This window comes from Rattus norvegicus, chromosome 15, assembly GCF_036323735.1.
Source record: "Rattus norvegicus strain BN/NHsdMcwi chromosome 15, GRCr8, whole genome shotgun sequence".
Classification (NCBI taxonomy): Eukaryota; Metazoa; Chordata; class Mammalia; order Rodentia; family Muridae; genus Rattus; species Rattus norvegicus.
In genome coordinates, this window is record NC_086033.1 from 100,974,771 (window position 1) to 100,998,808 (window position 24,038).

The 24,038-nt window shown below is 40.5% G+C and overlaps 1 protein-coding gene across 2 annotated transcripts in view; it reads left to right on the forward strand.

The window, feature by feature from the left end:
• Gpc6 (glypican 6) overlaps positions 1 to 24,038 on the forward strand; it is a 997,624-nt gene that overhangs the window by 537,356 nt on the left and 436,230 nt on the right. The window lies entirely within an intron of this gene.

Sequence of the window (24,038 nt, forward strand, 5' to 3'; positions counted from 1 at the left end):
GGATTTGGTTATGTGTAAGAAAATTCTGGAAGCATTCTTCCACAGCATACAGGGAAAGCTATACCAGAATCACATTTTTATGAATTCTCCTAAGTAAAAGTAAAACAAACAAAAGGGAACCTGTTTCTAGATGTTTCCTGTGAACATTTGTCAGTATTATTTATGTCATACTTGTATCTGCATAACATGGTACCCTATTTTTTTTCAAACCTAAAGTTTTATTTCATGGTTTTCCGAAGGCCATGACATGGTTAGGAATAGAAATTGAAGCCAAAACCTTGAAAACAGGCTTCTGTTTCAAAATAGATATTTCAAATTTTCTATTCTAATTTTTTTCCCAAGGCCAGCTGTTTCCAATGTCTGAATAACGTGTGCGGAACCAGCAGCCCCTTTTACAAGTCCTTCTCAGTAGCCTCACATCTTCTTTTCTTCGTTTTCTTGCACCATCCTCATGGCTTTGATCACCATAGTTAGAAATAACAACCACACTGATTCAGTCCCCTAACCCCTTCTCAGTCTGCACCTTGAACTTCGCAAGACCGCACAAAGCTGTGCACCCTGCAGCAGAAGCAGCCCCAGCTCCGTGGTGCAGCACACATACACCCGCCCATGCTGACATCCTAAATGCTTCGGCTCTGGTTTTCCCTCTAGGTCATCACACAAGCAGTGGACTGCGACTTCCCTTGTTCACCATGTAACAGGTCATACCTGAGTGCCCGTTCCTGCACATGAGCAAGCGGCTATGGTTCTCTGAGCCCCCGTTGCTCATCCGGAAAATTGGAGGCAAACACCAGCGTGAACAATGATTTTGGCAAATAATCAGGGAGGTAATGCGTTTTAAAAATAGCTTAGGATAGCGTTTGGGACGACATGAGTACTCCGTGAGTATAACTCCAACCTATGCTCTATTTTCACCTTTCCCCAGGATTATAAAAAGGAACCCACTCAGTGGGAACCAAGCTCAGCTCATTTTCTTCGCCCTCTGTGGCCCACTGGATGCGTTATTAGTGGTATTCCTAGGGCTGGAGCATTGCCGTTCCCTACGTGTGCTATCATCCCCCCCTCAAGCTAAATTGCCAAGAGGAAGATGTCCTGTCCTTTCACACCAGGTCTAGCACATTTTGTGTTGATTAATTGATTAAAGTGATACTTGTCATAACAGTTTATTGGGGTTGTCCAAGCAGAGAATATAGATGACAGCAGGCTGCCCAAACAGCTGTTACAGGATGAACGTAAGTGCAATTTCCACAGAGGTTTATACAAAGTCCCTCATAAGATAGAACAGAGCCACCGAGTGCTGGGAATTCAGCATGTCTGGCGGCTTTCAGTAGGAGACAGTGAGCAGGCGTAGGGGAGCCTGATTTAAACAGACACTGGTCTGCATGATGATGTACAGCAGCAGAATTACAGGGAGAAGCAGAGCTTGGAAATAGTCGCAAAAATAGTGCATCTTTAGGAGGATTTACCATGGGTGGTTGTGAACCAACCGTCACCCACCCACACTTACACTAAGAAGAACTATTGTATTATTAATGTGTCACCGGTAAGGACCATAATAGATTGTACCGGTGATGGCTATCAGGAGCTACTAGAAAGGCAACAAGAAAGATCTCTTTGTAGGGCCTGCTAGTAAAAATGATGCACTTTAAACACCTACATATGACTGTGAAATGTATTATCTCGAATTTGTATATGTACGATGCATGTATTTTCTTTTTTGCACATATGCATACATGTGTGCCGGTCATATGGTGGTCAGAAGATAACCTCAAGTGTCTTTCCTCAGATGCATCAAAAAGTCTCACCATCCTAGAACATACTGATTAGGTCAGGCTAGATGATCAGCAACCCCTAGGAATTCCTTCTCTTAACAGAGACCCCAAGTGAATGCCACAATGGTCACCATTTTTAACGTTGATTCTGAGGACCAAACTCAGGTTCTCATGCCTACAAAGCAAGCAGCTCACTGACTGTACCATTGTTCCAGCACTGTTTTAATTTAAAAGTGTTTTAAGTATAATTACCGTCAAATTCATATTTCTGTCATATTGTTTCTAACAATTTGTATTTTGTTTGTGAAGATCACAAGGGATATTTTTGTGGTATATACAAGAGTGATTAATATTCTTTGAAATTACCTTTGTTTTATGGAAATAGCCACCATGGTGGGGCCTGGAATTTAGTCATCGCTTTACATCCCATAGCTTATTCTTGGATAATTTGACCTTCAGCCTCCCCATTAATCCTTGTCACAAATTACATTCCTCATGCCATTAAAATATGTCCACTGCAGTACTTAGACCATGTTGAATACATAGGAAGTACCTATCATCCCATGTACTTAGTGAGGAATGGGTTCATTTTTCAAGAGGTCATATTGATGGAAAAAAACTAATACAAGAGTCACTGTTGCTATCACAGAGAAACAGTTTCCTAAGTAACAGTAGGCAGTCGGCAAGACAAAGGCATTGTTTCCTAAACTCATATCTGAATTTGCATAAAGTATCTGGCTTATTAGAACATCGGGAGAATGGGAACCATGCGAAGGAATTAACCTGTCTTGGAGCATGGGTTGTCTTCACTAATGTAAGGATAAAGGTTGAAGAAACATCTTCCTCTTGGGAGTAGGTAGAGAGAATAAGTCGGTTGAAGAGAGCAAATTTTAATTAACAAATGAATGAACCGTACAATCAGTGCCCTGCCTTTATTATGAATTAAAAAATGGAGCCAAACTAGGCCGAAAGAGACCACGTCAGGGAGATGACGTGGGAGCAACTGTGTTAGAGGCCAGGAAAGACTTGGAAGGAGCCCACTCACAACTGGTACCATAGCAGATGATCTTACTTCTTTTCAAATTGAATATATGAAAAAATAATGTCCATCCACACTAGAAAAAATATTAGCATTCAGTCATCAGATACATGCTACCTTTAGGAAGCTTTGGTTACAAGCAACAGAAACCAAGTTTGTCAGCTTTAGCACACAACACACACGCGCCCTATTCTTGTCTTTTAGTTTATTGGTTAGTTTTTGTTGAGAAACTGTCCAAAGTTTACATTCAAACACATGTTTATTAGCCACAGAGAGACATTTAAATGCATGAGTTAATTTTTACTTTTATTTCTGAGATTTGGTGAAAACTGTGGGAAAGGAAACTTAGTCAAACAAATCAAACAATTCTTTTTTAAGGGAACATAAAATCTATTAAATCCTTGAAGAGAATTTAGAGTTTGAAATGATAGGCTACATCTATCACCTTTCAGTTAGTCAGAAGAAATGCCTACACAGAGGAAAGGGGAAGCTATGCTAGTTCCTTCCTTTGTGTCAGCTCCCTTGATAGTAATGTTTAATTACCAAGAGGTCACTATTTGTCCTGCTCCATTGACCTAGCAAGCTGGTTGACATAACATAGTCTACAAATGGACGTGACTCTTCCATTTCCAATGGATAGGTTTGATATTCTATAAGTTATTTTCTAATTCAGGTTTTCTACCCAACGTTTAAGACACTTAAGCTGTATTTTTACTTTTAAATTATTTTAGTTTTGCATAATTTCATAGATGAGTGATGTATTTATATCAGCCACCCTCCTCTCTCCATTTCCAACTCCCATACCCTTAACTTACTCTCAACTTTATGGTCTCTTCTCTATTATTGGGGTGTGTGTGTGTGTGTGTGTGTGTGTGTGTGTAACCTAAGGAATCCACTTGTTTAGCATTAGGTGGGATTTTATTAAATTTCCCCTGACCCACAGTGGAGTGTCAACTAGTGGTGTTATTACTCCGGTTCGTCAGTAACTCTAACTTTAAATATAGGTTTTTTTCACTACTTCCTTAAAAAGACATTTACATTTAAACATACATATTTATCATATATTATTTGAACATGATTTAACTTATTTATACTTACTATGATTTACAAACAAAGGAGCCAACAGACTGGCTCAGTGGATAAAGCCCCTTACCCTCAAGCTGGATGGCCTGAATTCAATCTCTACTCGGTAGAAGGACAGTACTCACTGGACAGTTATTCTCTGACCACACACACTTACACAGGAAAGAGATATGAACATAAGGAAGGCAATAAACAATTTATTTTGTTTTTAAAGGTGAAGAAGTAGACGGTATCGCTTACTTGGGGACACACAGTAAAACACACGCCTGAGAGTGTGCATCATTTCAGTAGACCCATCAGCTTACAACCAAATAGATTCACAAGCTTTCCAATCAGTAACACTCATCAGCATTAAGAAGGGACCTTCAGGTTGATCGGAGGCGCGTGGCCACTCCTCCTCAGACATAGGTCCATACGACTGTGGATGCCTTCATCGCCTTTCAGGAGAAGACAAAAAATGCTACAGCCTTGAGTGGGCAGCAGAAGTAGATTGTACAAGACAAAAATATAAATTTTAAAAATGGAGAAAGAAAGAAATTTATCCAAGAAAAATTTCTCATGAAGTTTAGCCACTTCAATATCTTTATCACAGAGGTTTGCAGCCAAAGAGAGTTCAGCCTAAACGTAAAGGCAGATCACCCAAGTATGACCGACTCAAGTTAGAACAGGATCGACCTACAGGCTTCCTAAGAACTTTGAGTATGTCAAGGTCAGACAAGAGCACCGGTCTGGATGGAAGTGATTTGGGCAGTCTGAGTGGTTAGGACCCTGTGTGGTCTGGGCACACATGAGGCCACCCACCTACTGTACCGTGGGAGAGACAGACCATGATCAGATTGCATTGCAAAGTTCCCGGAAGGCGTGTCAGGGAAGAGCCCTGATGCAGCCAGTGTGAAGCCAGCAGATGAGAAGCGGCACAGTGCAGGCCTCGCTGTGGTGATTGAACTCACACCTGTCAGTGGTCACCTTCACAAGCAGGAATGGCGGCAGATCCTAACATCAACCTGTGCCATGACCTCGGTGGTGACCAGGAAGCGGGGACTAGCACAACCTGAATTTGCATTATTTATTTTCTACTGTGGCTATCAAGACAGGGACCAGCTCCTCAGAATATTGTCTTTCTGAGTCATCATACAGTTACTCCTCCATTCCCTCCTGATCTTGTTTCCTGATTTGAAACTTTCCTGCTTGGTTCCCATGGACTAGGATGCTCTTTCCCATGACCACTGGATGCCTGGCCCAGCACTGTCCTCTAAGTGTCTGTTCAAGTATCCCGGGCTTAGAAACTCCTGGCAACCCCCCAAGATGAGATATCAGATACTTGAACCCCTACCTTCTCTCACTCTCCAATGTCTTTTCATGCTTCTTCTTTTGAGCATTAATCACTGATTGTGTACTAATCACACACTATCTATCTATCTATCTATCTATCTATCTATCTATGAAACTATCTATCATCTATCTATCAAACTATCTATCTATCTCTATCATCTATTTGTTTATTTTTTGTTTCCCACACATTTCAAGCACAGGCTTGTCTTCACTTCTCTGTTCTAGAACTGGCACACAGTAAGTATCTTTCTAATAAAGGAGAGACACTTCTGGAGTTTGGGTGCAATGTAAATGTGCAGACATTTGAGTCGAGGTAGAAGTTCTCTGTAAAACAAATGCTATATATATATATATGTTTTACAGAGAATATATATATATATATATATATATATATATATATTCTATGCTACCCTCAAAATAAAGCCTTCAGTGCGGTGCTGAATCTGCACTGAACATCTATCATTAAGATTTCAGAAGGAGTGAATGACATCATCTTCATGAAAAACCGTGGGCTGGACATGTAAGGAAAAGTGAGACAAAACATGAGGAAGAATGAAGTAGGAAGTAGGAACGTAGCACTTCTTACATTCATTTTACACACACACACACACACACACACACACACACACACACACACACACATATGCAGGCATGCAAGCACAAAGTCATTCTAGAAAAATGAAATGAGGAAAGCAGGGTGGTAAATGTGACTTCCCAACCAAGGTGCAGCTCATGGTGCAGGAGCATGGTTATCTTTGTACCCCTCTTACTGGGCCCTCCACAGCAGTGCCAGCCGCTTTGAACTGGCCTGATAATTGAGTGCTAAGTCTAATCGAATGGAAACAGAGCATTTTAGGAGAAATTTCTTTAAGTCAATTTCTTAACCTTCGGTACAGAGGCAGCTTTGCACATAAAGTGAGTTTCACAGTTTCTGATGCTTCCCAGTTTCTGCCTTCCAAAGTATAGTTTCTTCCCTCATGGTTTCTCTCCCTCCCTGTGTTCATCCTGCTCCTGTTCAGATCCCATCTACTCCCCTTTCTTCCCCCTCCCCCCCCCCCATTTCTTACCACCCAGGTACAAGCCAGGATAAGGAATTGTGATCTGTTACTGAATTGGCTTTGATGAGGGTCCCAGAGGTAGTGTCAAGGACAGCACTTGGAAGAGATTTTAGCACCTCTTCATGTGGCTTCAAAACTCTGTTGGAGATTAAGGGGAGGAGAGGGCTGGGTTGACAAATATCTCTGAAGAAGTATTTATCTCACCTCTGTGGCAATTGCTAGAATATGCCCTTATTCCTGATTTATCACTTTGCACTCTGAAGCTAGATTCTCCTCATTGGCCGATTTAGTGTGGTCTTTTCCCCACCCCAGCTGCACCACCCCCAAGCCAAGCCTCTACAAGACACTCAAAGTTTTAGAAAATGCATGAAGTATCCCAAGATGGCCCAGCACACTGAATGCTGCTTCTTCCTTCCTTAATCTAGTCACCCATTAAAAAGATCACTTACCCAGACAGTATCGGTAAATTTTAATGAATTATTCAGGAATTTGCTTTTGTTTCCAGGTAAGACTATCTTAATTTTGCCAAAGGGTATGCAGTCTCCAAGTCTGCCCACAGTGCCATGTAACAGATTTCTCATAACCAAAAACAATCTATAAAGCTCCTTTCTCTGTACTTAAACAAGATGCTGCGTCCTCCAATTCTGCAAATACTCAGGCCGGGCCTTCTTCCAAGACAGGGGCAATATTGCCTTGAGACATGAATTAACCCATAGGACAAGTTATCCAACCTTCAACTCTAGTATGATTTTTAGCTTTCAAAAATGTTGAAGGATTATGTAAGCAGCAAGTCTGGACTTCTACTCAACAAAGGACAAAGCAAGCAGACATTTGCGGAGGAAGTCATGAGGGTCACAGTAGAGATCTGATGGTATTTCTTTACCACAGAATCCTGTTCTCAAGTCCCAGACAGCCCTAACAAGAAGCCTTGTTGGGAGTCACAGCTCCTGAAAAGGATTGCCAATCAAGAAAGGAGGTTGAGGACATATACGCTTACTTCTCCCAACAGCAAGAGTTGAATATCCATCACCTCAGCGTTCATGACTGCTACAAGTGAGCCGCATCAAAGTGTCAAATGCGTGATTCGAATGATAGCAATGCAAATGATGAAGGTGCAGGTTGCAATAATGACAAATGTAGAGGGACAGCGGCAGGTCGGAATATCAACCTCTACCTGGAAGGCTTGGCAAGGCCTCCATCTGACCTGACATTCTCATGAGTCCTGAAGGATGATATGTGTTCATCCCAGACAAGACAACCCAAACTTAGGAAAAAGCTCTCTGATTGTGAGCATGTAGCCTAAATTAACATTTACAACTATTGCCACACCTATAGAACAATATGGGGTGTGTGTGTGTGTGTGTGTGTGTGTGTGTGTGTGTGTGTGTGTGTGTGTGAAGTTAGTTGTATGACTGTAACGCACCTGGGCCAATAAGCCCCTGTTCAATGGCAGAAGTTGAGTAAGATCGTAGTAACATTCACCCACCACCAGCTCAGGACAGAGAGCAGTATGTACGGACTCTCAGGGGAGAACAGTGATGTGCAGGGGCTTCTGCAGAGCTAGGAACAGGTAGAACCATGGGAAATGAGGAGAAAAGAAGAACAGAGATCTTCCTCACAAAGGCCAGGGCTTCCCAGGCCACAGGAAAGAATACAGGTTTTATCCTGCAATAGAGAGACTGCCCAGGGAGGATTTGTCAATGAACGGTACCTGGGCCATTCTCAGATTTTCATTAAACTGACTTTTTCAGACAACACATGGATGTACAGAAATACTTTGCCATTAATTCTTTTCTGTAGTAGAAATACTTTCCCCGAAAGTAGCTCAAATTAATGGTATTTTGCTTGGAATGTTTACAGGAAAGCAGTTGTACATTGATTTCTTTCAAAACTAGTTTCCTTCAGCTCTAGTTACAGACTTCCAGAAGATAAAAATCATGGAGCTTTGAGGCCTTTTTCAAACATGGTTCCAGTGCTTACTCGTGATGAGATGTATTAGTGTCTCAGCCCTGCAGTGACAGATGGTCACAAACTGGGTTGCTTTAAACAATAAAAGAGTATCCAAGGGAATGGCACAGTGGGTGAAGGACTTGCCCGGGAAGCTTAGAGGCCTGAGTTCAGGTCCCCAGAGTTCTTACAACAGTTGGGAGATGTAGCAAAAGCGTCTGTGAGCCCAGCACAATTCTGGAGGCAAAGACTGGAAAATGTCCAGATACCCACAGACCCCTAGACTGAGGCAAGCAGCAGTGAACAACAAATAAAGTGTGAGGGAGGGTGTGAGAGTGAGAAGGACACCCACACATGTTCTCTGGCCATTGCACGTGTTTCAGGGTATGTGTGTCATACATACATACATACATACATACATACATACATACATACATGCAGTCTGTTTAAAAGAATATGTCCTTAGAGTGCTTTTCTGGAAGCGTGACATGGCAGTGAGCAAGCCTCCTTATAAGACCCTACTCACATCCCTAGCAACGTCGGATAGAGTAACCAGGACAGCGCTCGCTCATCTCACATCCTTCCCTGGTTTCCACCATCACACTTTGGTCCTCTCCTTGGGTAACTTCTGGTTCCTTTTGATGAAGTGATGAAATACATTATTAGTGCCTTAGTTCATCCTTCAGGCTCTGTTTCTTTTTTTTTTCTTTTTTTTTCTCTTTTCTTTTTTTCAGAGCTGGGGACAGAACCCAGGGCCTTGCGCTTGCTAGGCAAGCACCCTACCACTGAGCTAAATCCCCAACCCCCAGGCTCTGTTTCTTAAACTCGTAGGCCCAGGCTAATGTGCCAGCAGTTGTTGGCCTACTGGCTACTTGTTTTACAGACGGTGACTGACATTTCCATTACCGAGTTGGCTCTGCTTTGCCAAGTATATGTATTTGGCAGAAACCTTGCCTTTTGATGTCTTCCTTAATAGAAAGCTGAGAGTAAGTCCATCTTTACTGCTGTCCCCCAATTACAGCATTTTGACCCCCAAGTTTCTCAGGAACCCTGGAAAACACAAAAGAGCAGCTGACTACAGCTGCTGTTAATATTGTGGAAATAACTTGTCAGGCTCCTGCTATGGGGGCAAAATCTTTCCCTCTTGGCAGAAGCTAGGAGAAGTGACATAAAATCAGAAGTAAGTTGTGAAATGCACTTTAAGTTAATACGAAAGTGTGTTGTTCCATTGACCTAGCATTCTGAAAACCATGCGGTTTTGTCCACTGAAAGATAATAAAACTGTGATGAGAATCCGTCTCTGGCAAAAGGGAAGAGTGGAGGAAAGGTTTCTGTCTGACTATGGTTGATTGTTTTGTTTCAAAATGAAAGAGACAGTTCTCTGTAACTGAGGACAGAAGTATTCCTCGCACTGAATGTTAGGGGTGTATGTCCATTCTGTTGGCAATTACTTCCTGGCCACCCTAGGGATATCCCCACTGGAAGAGTTTGAAGTATGCCTTTAGATTCTATTGGGCCAAAAAATTTCTTTACCTTGTCATCCTAATAATTATTTCACCTTTTGTAGCACAGCAACAAGACCTCTGTGAGCAACATTCGCATGTTTTTGAGACGAGATAGGGTTTATTCCCACCCCTCAAGCCTCTGTCTCTGCTCAATGCATGGAGAGAGTAGTATGCTGTGTCTTCCACAAGATGAATCTCACCCTATTACACTTTTAATATTCATAAACAAATCACAGTCGGGGACAGTTGGCTTATTTCCAGGGGAACCCCATTTTCCTTTTTACATCTCATTCAGGATGAACATTTAGGGTAGGGGAGAGGAAGAGGAAGGAAGCAAGAGAGAGAAGGACCACAAAGCAATATAACGGAACAAAACAGGGGAACTGAAATCCCTTGAATCCTCAAGACCCAGGCAGTGCCTTGAGTGAAAATGTATAGACATCCTTTCCAATGGAGCCACCAGTTGCAAGTTGGAATTAGTCTGAGGCCATTAAAGAGAGTTCATCATATGGTGATTTTGGTGGTGCACACCTGTAATCAAAGCACTTAAGAAGTAGAGGCAGGAAGATCACAGTGTCAGTGTCATCCTTGGCTGCCCATTTAGTTCAAATACTCCCCTGCCCCATAAAGCTAGCTTTGTGCAGAAAAAGTGCTGACTTGGTAAAGAGTAGGTGACAAGCTCCCTTGTCTCTCTGTGAGGGACTTTGTAGAAAGAAGAACCTCAAAATTCACTGGCCCCAGTTTCATAGCCCCAAGAGGGAGATTTGATTCAGATCTTTCATGGAGATTTTGGGAAACCAGGTTTTGAAACTGGCTTTGGACTGAAACACTGGTTGTGATCCCAGCCTGATCTACCCAGCAATTTGGGGTATGGAGCTTCATAAATCTTCCTCAGATGCTACAGGACGAAACTATGCGCATCTATCTCATAAAGTGCTTGGATCTCAAGGAAATACATTGAATATAGTTGACAGTGAATTATTTCCAGGAGTGAGGTGTTTTTTCTGTCTGCTCTTTTAATGTGTTTTCAACACCAAATATATATGAGAGCTTTAAAATTTAATCAGCAAATATCTTAAAATGACTTCAAACTAATACCAAACAACTTATAGACCAGATCTTATTATCATCACTATTATTACTACTATTATTATTGGTAAAATTAAGACACTATCTTGAGCTTATTTCTACCACTAGAAGGGAGCCATAAAGATCTAAGTCCTATATGGTCTCCTGATCCCAAAAGACTACTTCTATGTATATTCTGTATCTCTCAACATGAAGTTCAGCCAATAAGTCAGTTTCAGTACAAAAACACAGTTTACAAACTGATGGTTTCCTCAACCCCTGCTTCCTATGAAGGCCCTAGAGGGTCACCTTTCTCAAGAGCTTGAGAAGAAACCCAAGTCCTTGTAACAGCTCAAATGCAAATACAGGACTGAGATTTTAAAGTTAATCAAATGCTTGCTTTGTAAGCCTAGGGACCCAAGTTCAAGTACTAGAACTCACGTTTAAAAAATAAGTATGTGTCAGGCAAGGTGACATACACTTACAATCAACATCTTGATTTGGTGGCCATCAAGCCTAGCTAAGCCACTGAAAGAACATGACTCACAAACAGTCCACAGCATCCAAGGAACCATAATGGAGACTCTGAAGTGTTGTTGTAAAATTAAATAAAACAAACTTTTCTTTACCCCACACTAGATCCGGTACCGCAGTGCCCCAACATATGTGGTAGATATCTTAATCTCAGTCAACAAAGCCTCTCATCCGCTTTGCTCCATCCCATATCACACTGCCGAAGTCCTCTCTCTGAGCCTGGCAACAATCTCTCTACCCATCCAGTTCCCAAGGCAGGCTGATACCATGGCAGAAATCTTTATCTCAGTTCTGTGGCGGCTTAGTGTCCCAGCTGACACATACTCTCTTAAACTTAATTCACCACAAGAAAGAATACACAGCACAATATCCTCTGATCCAATTGGTAAACATACAAAGCCCTGTACACATCCATCCCCTAAGAACATTCATAACAACCTGTAAAGGTACAGAGTGGAATCTTAACATCCACCACCATGTTCTCTCGGCAGCTTCTTTCTCCCATCTCTTTCCGTTCCAGTCTCCTCCTCTTCCCTCAAACTTTTCTCCCGCCCATCCTTTCTTCTCATCCAATGACAGGCCTCATTCTATCTAGTACCTGCCTTCAGCTGTAGGACACCGTCCTACACTGAAGTTGATCTTCATGTGCAATCACAACATATTCTTCAACATCTAAACACAACACACATACACATACACACACGAACATGCACATGCATGCCCACATACTCACAAACACACATATGCACATGTACACATGAATTCTTCTTTAACTTTACTGGGAAGATGTCTTCATCATATACACCTATACTATCACATCTTGCCTGCTCTAAGATCTCCAGTAAATTAGGAGTCTTCAAACAGCTCAAGATATGATCCTTTCTAATAACATAGTATCCTTGGCTTCCTAATCTTGTGGGTGTTTCTTTGTGTTCTGGAGGTCAGTTAGTCCTTCTTTCCTATTCTACCCAAAATCCCTTGTAACCTGGAGCAGCCACTGCTTTTGTCGGACAGATGGCAGTTTGTTCCATAAGTTACAAAATGAGGGATGTGGAAATGCCACAGTGGTTAAGAGTGTGGACATCTCACACGTGCTTGTAACTCATGGTTTACAACCTGTAGGTCACGATCCCTTTGCAGGGTCAAATGACACTTTCACGGAGTTTCCCCAAGACCATTGGAAAACATATTTACATTACAATTCATGACATTGGCAAAATTACAATTATGAGATACCAACAAAAATAATTTTATGACTAGGGGTTGCCACAGCATAAGGAACTATATTAAAGGGTCCCAGCATTAAGAAGGTTGAGAACCTTCTGTAACCTCCTTCACTGCTCTAGAGAATCAGACACCATCTGCTGGACTCTGTAGGGACTGCACTCACATTTAATTACCAACACACTTGTAATTAATTTATTTTAAATCTTGTTTTAAAAATTTGTTAATTTCAGTGATATGCTATTAGCCCTTTCTGATATATACCCTTCAAAAATTATAAAATTTTCATGGCCTACACCATTTTCAGAAATGCAAGCCATGTCAACCTCATCAGCCACTCTTTGGAAGTAGAGTACCAGAATATCATGAACTAGCCTCTGACAGGAAACTCGGTGGATGCCTTGAACACCACATCTAGAAATTTAGAAATCAGGATCAAAGAATCTAGACATGTATTTTGGCCTTGCCTGTTTTAAGCATATTCCTGAAACACTGTGTCCATTGAGTGTTGACCAATTCCTTGATAATGTTCTTTTATGCTTCTGTTTTTCATGTTAAATTCAGTTTTCTATATCCATGTTTCAGGAACAGAAAGGAAAGAAAACACACACTGAAGCAAATGAGGCTTTACTTTTTCTCATTTTGGATTGTTGTGTTGAGACAGTGTCTCTCTAGGGATCATATTCTGGCTTGTATCTTGTGATCCTCCTGCCTCAGCCTCTTGAGTTCTCATTCTGCTGTTGAGAGACATGCTTAGAGACTAGAATACATCCCTTAATGTCCTGATTCTTTCTCTTCTTTGTTTTCTTGCATAGTATCTGTGTCCTCCCATCTGCCTTCTCCAGTAACACTCTGTACTGTCCTTAGTCTATGATGATAGCCTCCTATCTATCTGCCTACCAAACTACTCTCCTTTCTCCTCCTCAATCTTGACAACTTAACTCCTCTCATTCTCAATTTATATTCCTCTAATCCTCACATAGCTTCTATCTCTCAATGACATCCCCATTCCACAGCAGCCACTCTAATTTCCATCTCTTCTCCTGTCTCTCATTTTTTTCCTACTCTATTTTATGCACTCATGTGAGTCCATTTCCAAAGATTCAATCTTTTGACCTCCTTTTTCCTTACCTAGTTAGTCTCAGAAAGGTTCTGTGGCTCCACTAATCATCTTTAGGTAAATTGTTCTCACCTTTCTAAATCATTCTATCATCTCACTTCACTCTTTAATATTATTCTAACATGAATTACTTGGTAGAAATGTCTATGTGAAGATCTTCATCATGGTTTTAAGTCCAAAATAGAATGCATATTTCTCCTCTTGTGTTCTTTCTTCTCAATTCAGAGTTCTGTTAATGGATATAGCATCCTCCAGAAACGTTGGACCACCTGTGATGAACTCCAGATGTACACTATGGATATGGCCTAGGAATACTGTACCACGTTTCTTCCTGTCTCATTTATTAACTCCTTTAAAGCTCTCAGTGTCTTCTCTAGTCTCCATGTGCCTATCCTCACAATTTTCTCACTCCATTGCCTTCCTGGTTAGCTTATTTATGTTCCTATTTGCTCCTGCAATCCCCTGCTCAGAAATCTTGAAGATTTTCTTTCTGTCAACTAACAAAGCATAAATTCCCTCATTAACATGAGCATTAGTCCCCATCACCCTGGAGGTCCTCAACTAACAACTAATTCATGCCATCACCTACAGGCTCAACTGTGGAATGTAAGTGATTTTTGCTAAAGGTAAACATTTTTCATTTACTTCTCTCTATCTGGCAACCATGCACAATAGTTCTTCCTCTATCCATGTTAAAAATTAATTAACAGATTAATTTTTTCTCATGTTATATACTAAGCTATTGTGATCAAAAAACTACTTTCTTAATTATTAGACAGCTGTTCTCCAGTTCTATTCTATAGAACTCAGAAGATTACATTAACATACATTAATATACCTAATGAATTACATTACTATAATGAGTTATGTTTCTGTATTCAGACCTATCAGTGAGATCAAGAGAGAAATGAAGAGAGGCATACACATAGAAAGGATGCTAAACAGCTCCATTCTGTTTTCAATAGTAAAGTGTCACCTTCAGGGTCCTGGCTTCTTTAGCAAATGTCAGCTTGACTGCATTGTTAGAAAGGACGGGGAGGCTTGCCCCCTTTCTGGTGTTTGTAGAGTGTCACATAGGGCCTTGTGTCCTTTCAATGAAAACAAACGAAGGTGTAGAGCTCAAACAAACTGATGGAATGAGCTCTGTGTTGTTGAATTTAGAACTTGGAGAACAGTGGGTGTATAAGAGAAGGACAGTTGTGCTTTTTCTCAATAATTTATGGTGCTATGACTCTGCATGCTTCTTGATGTTGTTCTCATATGTGGTGATTTGCAGACAAATAGTTCTTCACCAAGTGCTTTCTGTATTGCAGAACACTGGGTACCATGTCTAGTCTCTGCATAACAATTGACAGTGTCATCTCCCCTCCCCTTCTGAGCCATGCCAGATAGAAATGTCCCCAGATGATGTCAACGGTCACTTGGGTATCTAAATCTAAATTTAGACAAGAGTATACATGAGTCAAATGTGTCCTGTGACCCAGGAGCAGTGGAATCGGCCATGTTCACACATTCTTCCCATGGAAAAGCAACTCGATTCATTTTTAAGCCCACATTCCAGAGCTCCCTTTGTTTACATATCTTTGGGCTAAGTTAAAATCCTCTTGTATCCTGTAATAGTAAGGGTAATTCTGAAACATCTGTAATCATTGACAACTATGGAACAAGCAAGACTCACAGGCACCAGGCAAAACCGCCTCTTACAGTGAATCTACAAATCTACGGCAGAAAAAAGCCCACTGTCCAAACTGCAATAGCCCTTGATTGGGGCCTAGTAAACAATTTGGTTGTAATTAGCTCTTCATGTAACAGACCAGAAAGATACAAGGGGGTAGAATCCACCCTGTGCTAAGTACAAACTCAGTAGAATTCATTTCCATTGAATTCTCTACTGTGCCCAACTGACCTATGCATTGCACTGTCACATCTTACTGTTTCTTTCTCCTTAATTCAAGCAAAATACCAGCTTACAAATGCCATCAATTACTTAAAATGCTAATAAAGTTACCATGTGTAATACACTGAGGAGTTAGATTAAACCTAGTAGGTTAAATAAATATTGAGTAGAATTTTTTTAAAAAAATGCAGAAATTTTGTTGAAAACAGGGCAATTGTCTCTTTCTGGAACCTAACCACTGAAGGAACAGGTTTTAGGTAACTGCCACATTTGATTCCATTACTAGGAAATCCTGTGCTTGCAGGTCACCAAAACCCTTTGAAGAGAATAGTACTGTATTCCAAATACAGATAAATACAGACCAAAAAATAGTAATAAGACACCTACCATTCTAGATAGTTGTTTATTTTTTAAAAAAAGCCACTTTCCTTAGTTTACCAGCAAGAATATTTTTCATTTCAGCAGACAAATTTGTAGAATTGAAGTCTTAAATTACTTTCCCCATATAACTTACCCAAAGAAACCAATCTCTGTTTTGATTAAGGCAATAAGATATGTTTCCACTATCCAAAATATAAAATTTGTTAAAAATGAGCCATGGCCGCCTGGTCAGTGGCTGCACCATTTGGAAGGAAATGCTATTCATGTGCTTTCCACAATTACTGTCAGTACTGGATGCGTGTCAGCCTGATTTAAACCCTGCTCCCTTATTTAGCATGTGTTTATGACAATGTGAGGCTAATTTATTGCTCCTGATCTATCATTCTCACGCTTCCTGTTTGTTATGCAGCTTCTTATTTCAGTATAAGGTGATGTAGCTTCCAATTTGCAAATCCACACAAAGTGACATTGTGCATTACAACAGCAGTGTGACCAAGGTCTTATTTCATTTTCCACTCTCTGCATTGGTGATTAGTCTGCTAGCAATGCTAAATTTACAGGCTTTGTAAAGCCCTAAGTTATGATGCTTCTTCGGATGTTAATTATCTCTCTATGTATGCCGTCTTTATTATACATTTGATATATAGTGCCAATGGCTGTCCTTTGTATCTGGGAGAATGATCCTAATGGTGTGTACCCGATGCCCTGCACATGCACAGCGCCAGTCCAAGAAATGCCCTATAACTAGCTCACATCACAGCTATTGCAACGGACTGCTGTCTTTCCCAGTCAAGACTACTAAGTTTATGGAGTTTTGCAAAAATTCGTTAAGGAAAAGGTGCTAGCAAAGAAATTTCCCTTCCAACTTTTATCATGTCTTATGAAATAAAAACATCTTTTGATGAGGGAGATGTCAGTTTTCTTACGACCTTCTTCTCACTAAAAGGACAAGTTGGACATTTATTTCTCCTAAAGTCATGATTCACAATATCAATATACATTCTTAAATATAAACACCCTTTGTTGAGCCACATCAGTTGATACAGTACAATAACAGCTTTCTTTCTTTCCTTCCTTCCTTTCTTCCTTCCTTCCTTTCTTCCTTCCTTTCATTCATTTTTATGACAGATAACATGAAAGAGGGAAAAAGGTCAACTATATGTTCTCAGTTGATCCCATCACATCCTGAGTCCCACTAAGTACATTATAATGTCTCTAAAATGTCTGAAATTCTTAGAGATTAGTTAACTCTTAAATTGACAAATAGAAACTGGATATACTTATCACAGTAAATATATGCTAAATGGATAAAATTAACATATATTATATATACCTTACCTTATGATATCCAGTTTTAACTATTTTGTTTGAAGAGATAGGTTTATGGTAAGCATAGATTCTACAGTTCAGGAGACTATAAAGGACAGAATGTCTGTGTTACCCTTTATCATACACGTAACACTTCTGATTCCTACACAGGTACCGTGCATTTGACTTGCACGATCTTATGGTAACCCTCCCAACAAGCAGATATGGCAGTCTCACCCCATTTTACAAGTTGGAGAGAGCCAAAGCGCCAGAGTTCACAATCCACCTAAGGCTGCACAGATTTGAGCAGTAGAGCAGAAATCCAAGAGGCGGTCAGAGGTCTTCTTGACTCTAAAGCTTTTTCTGCTTCGCTAATGTCAGAGGAGAGAGGTAGGATCGGTAATTTAAGAATGACCTTTAGCTATAAAGCAGGCTGTGCTGTAAAAGGCGGTGATGATATTCTCTGTATTCTTAAAACCAAAGAAGACAAAGAAATAGAATACAGTCCATTTGTAGCATGAGAAACCCAAGTTATTTTAAAAAAGCAATTTCTCAACAAAACTTGTAGGTGAAGCTGGTCCTCTTTTTTTAAAAAGCCATGTCATCTCTTTTTGAAGTCCCAGATGAACTTCCTCCACATTGAGCCTTACCTTTCAGAGTGAAGCCACCCTTGTGAGTATTTAGGCCACAGATAAAAAGTGTAATCATGCTATCTATTGCTGCATAAAAATCTATCTCAAATGTGGTAACAGAACAGCAGCCCTATCCTTACTCTCCTGGTTCAGATCATGTTTGGATAGTCATGCTGCCATGACATTGAGTATGGCTTCTGACATTTCTAGGAGACACAACCTCACAGAAAACTCCCTGATATTCTGCCTCTTAAAGCCTTTTTGCCTCCTCTTTCATAGTGTTTCCTGAGCCTTGGGCATGGCATTTTGTAGGTGTATTCACGGGGACTAGACACCACAGTTTTGCGTTTTGATTAGCTATGGTTTTCCATAGTGGTCAACACCTGTTGCCAAGTGAAATTTTCTTGATCAGATTGGTAATTAATTTATTTGTAGGTTTTTAAGAACAAATATTTATAGTGTGTATATATGTAGTTTGCATGGTTTCTGTATCTGGAAGTGTTTAAAATGGCCTTTATGGCCTTTGGTTGGACCCTTACGGCCTTTTGCTGAGTTCCTTGGTTCTTCATTTGCTGTTTTTAAGAACTGAAATTGGCAATGTTTGACTCCCCTCTTCAAGTTGAGCTTCCTAGACTTCTTAAGTATCAGCTCACTTCAACTATCTGCAAGTGTTCTAATCAAGCAAGCTGAAGCCATGATGGTTTCCGTAATGTACTCAGTAGTTGAACAGGTTCCTATCCACTGAAGCCCCCTGGCCACACAGATGAATCCAGATATAGTGTGGAAAGGGAAGGATCAGGCATCTTGACACTACTGGAACCCGACGCTCTAGAGATCACATAGAACAAGCTCAGTGACATTAGGTTTGGGAAGTTTGTAAGTAGCTGATTAAATACGTTCAACACACAAGCCATTCATCCAACAGGAAGAAAAAAGAATACACTAGAAATAGACAAATGGTTGTGTAAGCCACCAAGGCTTTTGTGTGCAGATTAAAGGCAATGGACCTCCATAATATTCTAACATCTCTCCAGGCAGAGAACAGTCGGGAGCCTCATGTGAGTTACATATTAATAATCTGTATTTTCCCATATATAAGGGTAAAAACTGCTTAGAGCTATAACTTGTAGCTTTCAATTTGCATCTTCATTGCACCCGGGAAGCCTGCTTCGTGACACATATGTTTGACTATTCAGGCTGAAAATAAACTGGTATGGGTTTAATTCTACTGGCAAGAGACCAGCTTTTCATAACTTTAGCCTAGCGAATTGTTATGGGCCATAATTCAAATTTAATGATCTGACTCATTGAAATGATAAGATCCCAGCTTTGGGCAGGCATATTGTTGCTTCTCCTAGGAATGTCAATTATTTTATATGTCATGCACTCCCTCCATATTTCTGTATACCTTTAAATAGAAGCCAGGCACTGTCAATTGGCTCTAACCAGGACAAACCTGTGAGTCACCGGGGCTTCTGTGAACACGTGTGGGTCCGTATTTGAATCTGCTGAGCCCATCGTTGATGATGCTGTACAGCTTAGAGACTTTACTGTTGACAAAGACCATATGTTTCCCCAGCAGCCTCTCCTGCAATGCTCTGTTTACTGTACATTCAGCTAAGGATCTGAACAGCTTCACCTGCAGTGAAATATTCTATTCACAGACTGCTCTGTGTGATGTGCTGTATGAAACAGATAAATGTTTCTGAAATATGTGGACAGGCAGCTCTTTCTCTAAGACAGCATTTAAATGAGGTGACTTTGTTACTAATACATACAGTCTCGTGCTCATCTATGGGGACCTAGGAAGGATTATTATGACTCTAATGTAAACAACATACATCTAAAATCTAAGACTAGGTAAAAGCATAGTCAGACGTCTTCTTTTAAAGGATAAAGGCTGTGACTGCAAACAAGGATTTCCTTTTCTTCCACACTGTCAGGAAGGACACATTTTTCATCCCAAGACTGTTCTATTGTCAAGGAGTCTGAGGTTTCCTTGGTTAGACTCTTTTTTTAGTATAAAAGTAGGCATTACTGCTCAACAATCTGGTTGACCAGAAATACCAAGATAACAAGATAGCCCCCCTTGGTGATCACTTCCTCACTCTGTTCTGATTAAGCAAACGCAACCGCATACAAAGATGTTTACCTTGAGAGAACACATCTCCCAGTAGTCCCCCACTGTGGGGATCTGTACCAATGACACACAGTAACACAGGACTCTGCAAAGCTGCTTCACTTCCCCTCACCTAGGCTTCCTTCTTTGGAAAGCAGAGGATAATGACTCCACTACTTATTTTCATAGATAACCTTGACTCTTAATTGGCATGAGTTATTCAGGAGTTTAACCAAATACATGTCTGTGTAAGCACTCCATAAATAGGAATTTTGATTAAAACCATCGGAATATGTTTTTCTTGTCCATGACTGAATTCAAGTTAATTTCACTCCTGGATGTATCTGCCAGTTAGACTCACCTGAAAATCAAAGGGGGTGAAAGTTGAGCCAAGTGTACAGTTCATGAGCCATGACATAGGACTTTCAAACAAGACAGTCGGATTCCTCCACAGGAAAGAAGTACAGACAATTAGTTGAAGTTGGCCCCTTCATTCGTTTCCTGAACAGACTCTAGTAATTAAAGGGCTGGACTTCAGGAACCCCTTGCAATCAGCAACACAAATTCCAGGGGTGGCCCAGTCAATTTTCATCCCGACTGCAGGGTAAACTGAAACTGCATAATGAGAGTATAGGGAGAGAGCCACTCTAATGGACAGAACCCAATATTCTGAGTAATTTAACCTCAGCATACAAGGAAATGTTCTTTCATGCTTTCCTTAAAAGAACAGTGTGGAAACTGAGTCATTTATTTATTTTGCCCAAGCACAGTCAAGATTTATTTTCCTAATAGTGGATATAAGCAACTAGAGATGTTGGCTTAGTGGTAAGACTTCTATGCTGCACAGTGACCATATAAAAAGCTAGGTGTGGCCGCCATGTGTGCCTGACCCCAGTGCATTGTGGGGCAGAGACAGAAGGACTGCCGAAGCTTGGTGGATATCAGCTTAACTTCAGGCTCCGTTAGAAACCCTGCATCGAAGAACTAAGGCAGAGAGAGACAGAACAGGACACCTTCCTTCTCTGGCCTCCTCAGGCCTTCACACAGATGTGCTCACCCATACATGCATATATGGACATATTCCACATTCACAAACACACACACCAAAATTTTTTTCATGAAACTCTTCTTATATAGATTACGTCATTTTCATGTTCAAAGTACAGCCATCTTTTAAAACTTTTTGGCAAGATGATACAGTTATTTGTATGCATATTACAAAAAAAAGACTATCTAATGAAGCCTGCTATTTCGGTTAATAAAGGATAAGAAACTCATATAGGTTCGAAGACACCCAATAGTGGTAATGAGGATAAAAAGGAAATGGATCATCACACCTCATTTGTATCACATTTTCAAACCCTCTAAATAACTAGAATTTTCCCAAAGGAGAATGTTTTATTCTTTTACTCAATTAAAGCCAGAGTTAGTCCACTTTCTGGATCCTCTTTCTGAGACAGCACTGTGGTCCAGAGAGAGAATTCTGTAATAATCATGATAAAGTAGACAGATAGACAGTATGAAATTTGCCTATCTTTGGGAAATCTTAAGAGAGAGCTTGTGGTTTGACATCTGTGTGTCTATAACTGTAAAATCATATAACATGCATATGTGAGTATATATCCACATATACATATACATACATACATATACATACATACACACAAAACACACACACACATATATGGAGAGAGAGAGAGAGAAAGAGAGAGAGAGAGAGAGAGAGAGAGAGAGAGGTGGATATTTAGGTAGATATATATTGAAATCACAAGTGTTAGCGACAGGAGATCAGTTACTTATCTTACCTTCGTGTTACCTTTTCCGTGCCCACAAAGCTTTTGCAAGGAAGAAAATGCTTGACTCTGTCAAGTGTACTTGTTGACAATCTCCTCAACTCTGTGGATACTTCAAAAGCTACATCAATTCCTTACTCTCTACAAGGGTTTGGTTTCATGAGTCAGACCCATTCCTTTCAATACTTGCCTTTCAGGTCAAAAGCCAGAAAGCCGGCCAGAAGTCTGATTAGCACGTAGACCGCAGAAGATTTATAGCCACCATCCCCAAGTTTTCAAGTACTTCAGTCTGAGTACAGTCCATGTATTACGCACACAGTGATATTTATCTTCCTTTCCGTACATTTTATACTTTGAATATGACTTTGCTATTCTCTTCATTACCACTGGCAATTTATTTGAGAATTTTAGCATCATCATTGCCAAGGAAAATATACCATCAATTTAAACTGTTTAACGTGAATTACCCAAAACAATTTCTCTAACCAATGTATGATAGAAAATAGATGAGTTCTGGCAAAACCCCAACTGTACAGCTAGGGTTATGGCATCTAGCTTGGATCTCCGTGTTGAATGTGTGGCCTTCGTATCTCATGTCTGAGAAAGGAAGCAACCATAGGAAGTTCAGAGATCCCAAAGAGAACTACACTGTCTTGTCAGCAAGGACTTCAGGGTCTAGCTCAGCAGTATCCCACAGACACAGAACAAAGGGCACTTTTGTAATTTACACATTTCAAATAGCCACGGTCAAGAAAGTAAAAGAAGTGGATGACATTAAAAATTAATCATATCAGAAAATATTATGTTATCAACATGTTAACACTTTTAGAAACAATCAGTGGGAAGATGGATTTTGTTGTTCTTTACACCAAGACTTTAAAATCTAGTGTCTAAGAGACCCACAACTGGACAACGTGCAAAGTGAGAGATTTTGGAACACTCAGTTGTAAATGGGATGTTTTCATCAAATCCTTCTTTCCTCTGTGGCTCGGGGAGGTATATGGAAGAGATGGTAGAAAGATTGTAAGAGCCACAGAGGTTGGCTGATAGCAAAGAAATGATATCTTCAAACACAACAAGACTCATGCACTCACAGACACTGTGGCAGTATACAAAGTGTCTGCACAGGCTCAATCAGACAGCCCCCAGCACTCAGAGTGGGAAGAGGGCATAGACCCTTCCTAGCCAAGAAGCTATCTCCAATAGACAACCAGGTGCAAAGAAAAAACTGGTTTCATGAAACACATTGAAGAGCATGTCCCACACTCAGTAGGAGTTGGCTGACAGGAAAGGGACACAATGGTGCTTTGTAGAATTTCTGTCTCACACTGCTTTGGGGGTCATCTTTTGTCTTACTGGTCTTTTGATTGTCTGTTATGATTTCTAATTTTGTGTACTTATGAATTTATTTTTCTTCTTCTAAACGTCTGGGTTGGATTGATTGATTGATTGATTGATTGATTGTCTTCTAAACAGAAAGGTATAAAGGTTGTTTTGTCGGGAGAATGAAGGAACAGAGGAGGGAAACTGTGATCAGAATTTATTGTATGAAAAAATGTCAGATAGATAGATAGGTAGACAGACAGACAGACAGACAGACAGACAGAACCTAATGCACGTATTATATTTTAGTACATTTTACACTCCACACCCTACGGACACCTTTGGGAAAGTTTGTTTGTTGTAAAATGCAGAGTAATGATCATAACCACAGGGGAGTGAAGACATGCTGCTGGCGTACAAAAGTAAAGTTCTCACCTCAGTCTATTAGACAACGGTCTCTCTCTCACCTATAAAGAGATCTTCTCTGGGTGTTAACTTCTCTGGGAGTCTGTATGTCATCCAAGTATAAACAGTTATCATAGCATAGATGTGGAATCAGGTCAGGGTTTGTGTCCTAGCATTAACATTTATCTGATTTCCTTGGACAAATGGTTAAGCTTCAGTTTACACTTGATAAGGTGACAGTGAGGTTAGCATGAGAAATGCTTGGGGACATGGGCCAACATAAAGTAGATCATCTCCATGAACATTGAAATAGCTGCACAGAGAAGCTTAGTATATTTGAAGTAGGCTAGTGCATTTGCATACAGGACAGATCCTTGTTGACTCTAGCTAGGCACCATCAGGAGTGTTCCGAAAGTAGTGACGATTAGATAGACCGTGGAGATGACTCAGTCAGGAAAATGCCTGCTCCACAAGCATTAGGAAGTCTGTTTGCATCCC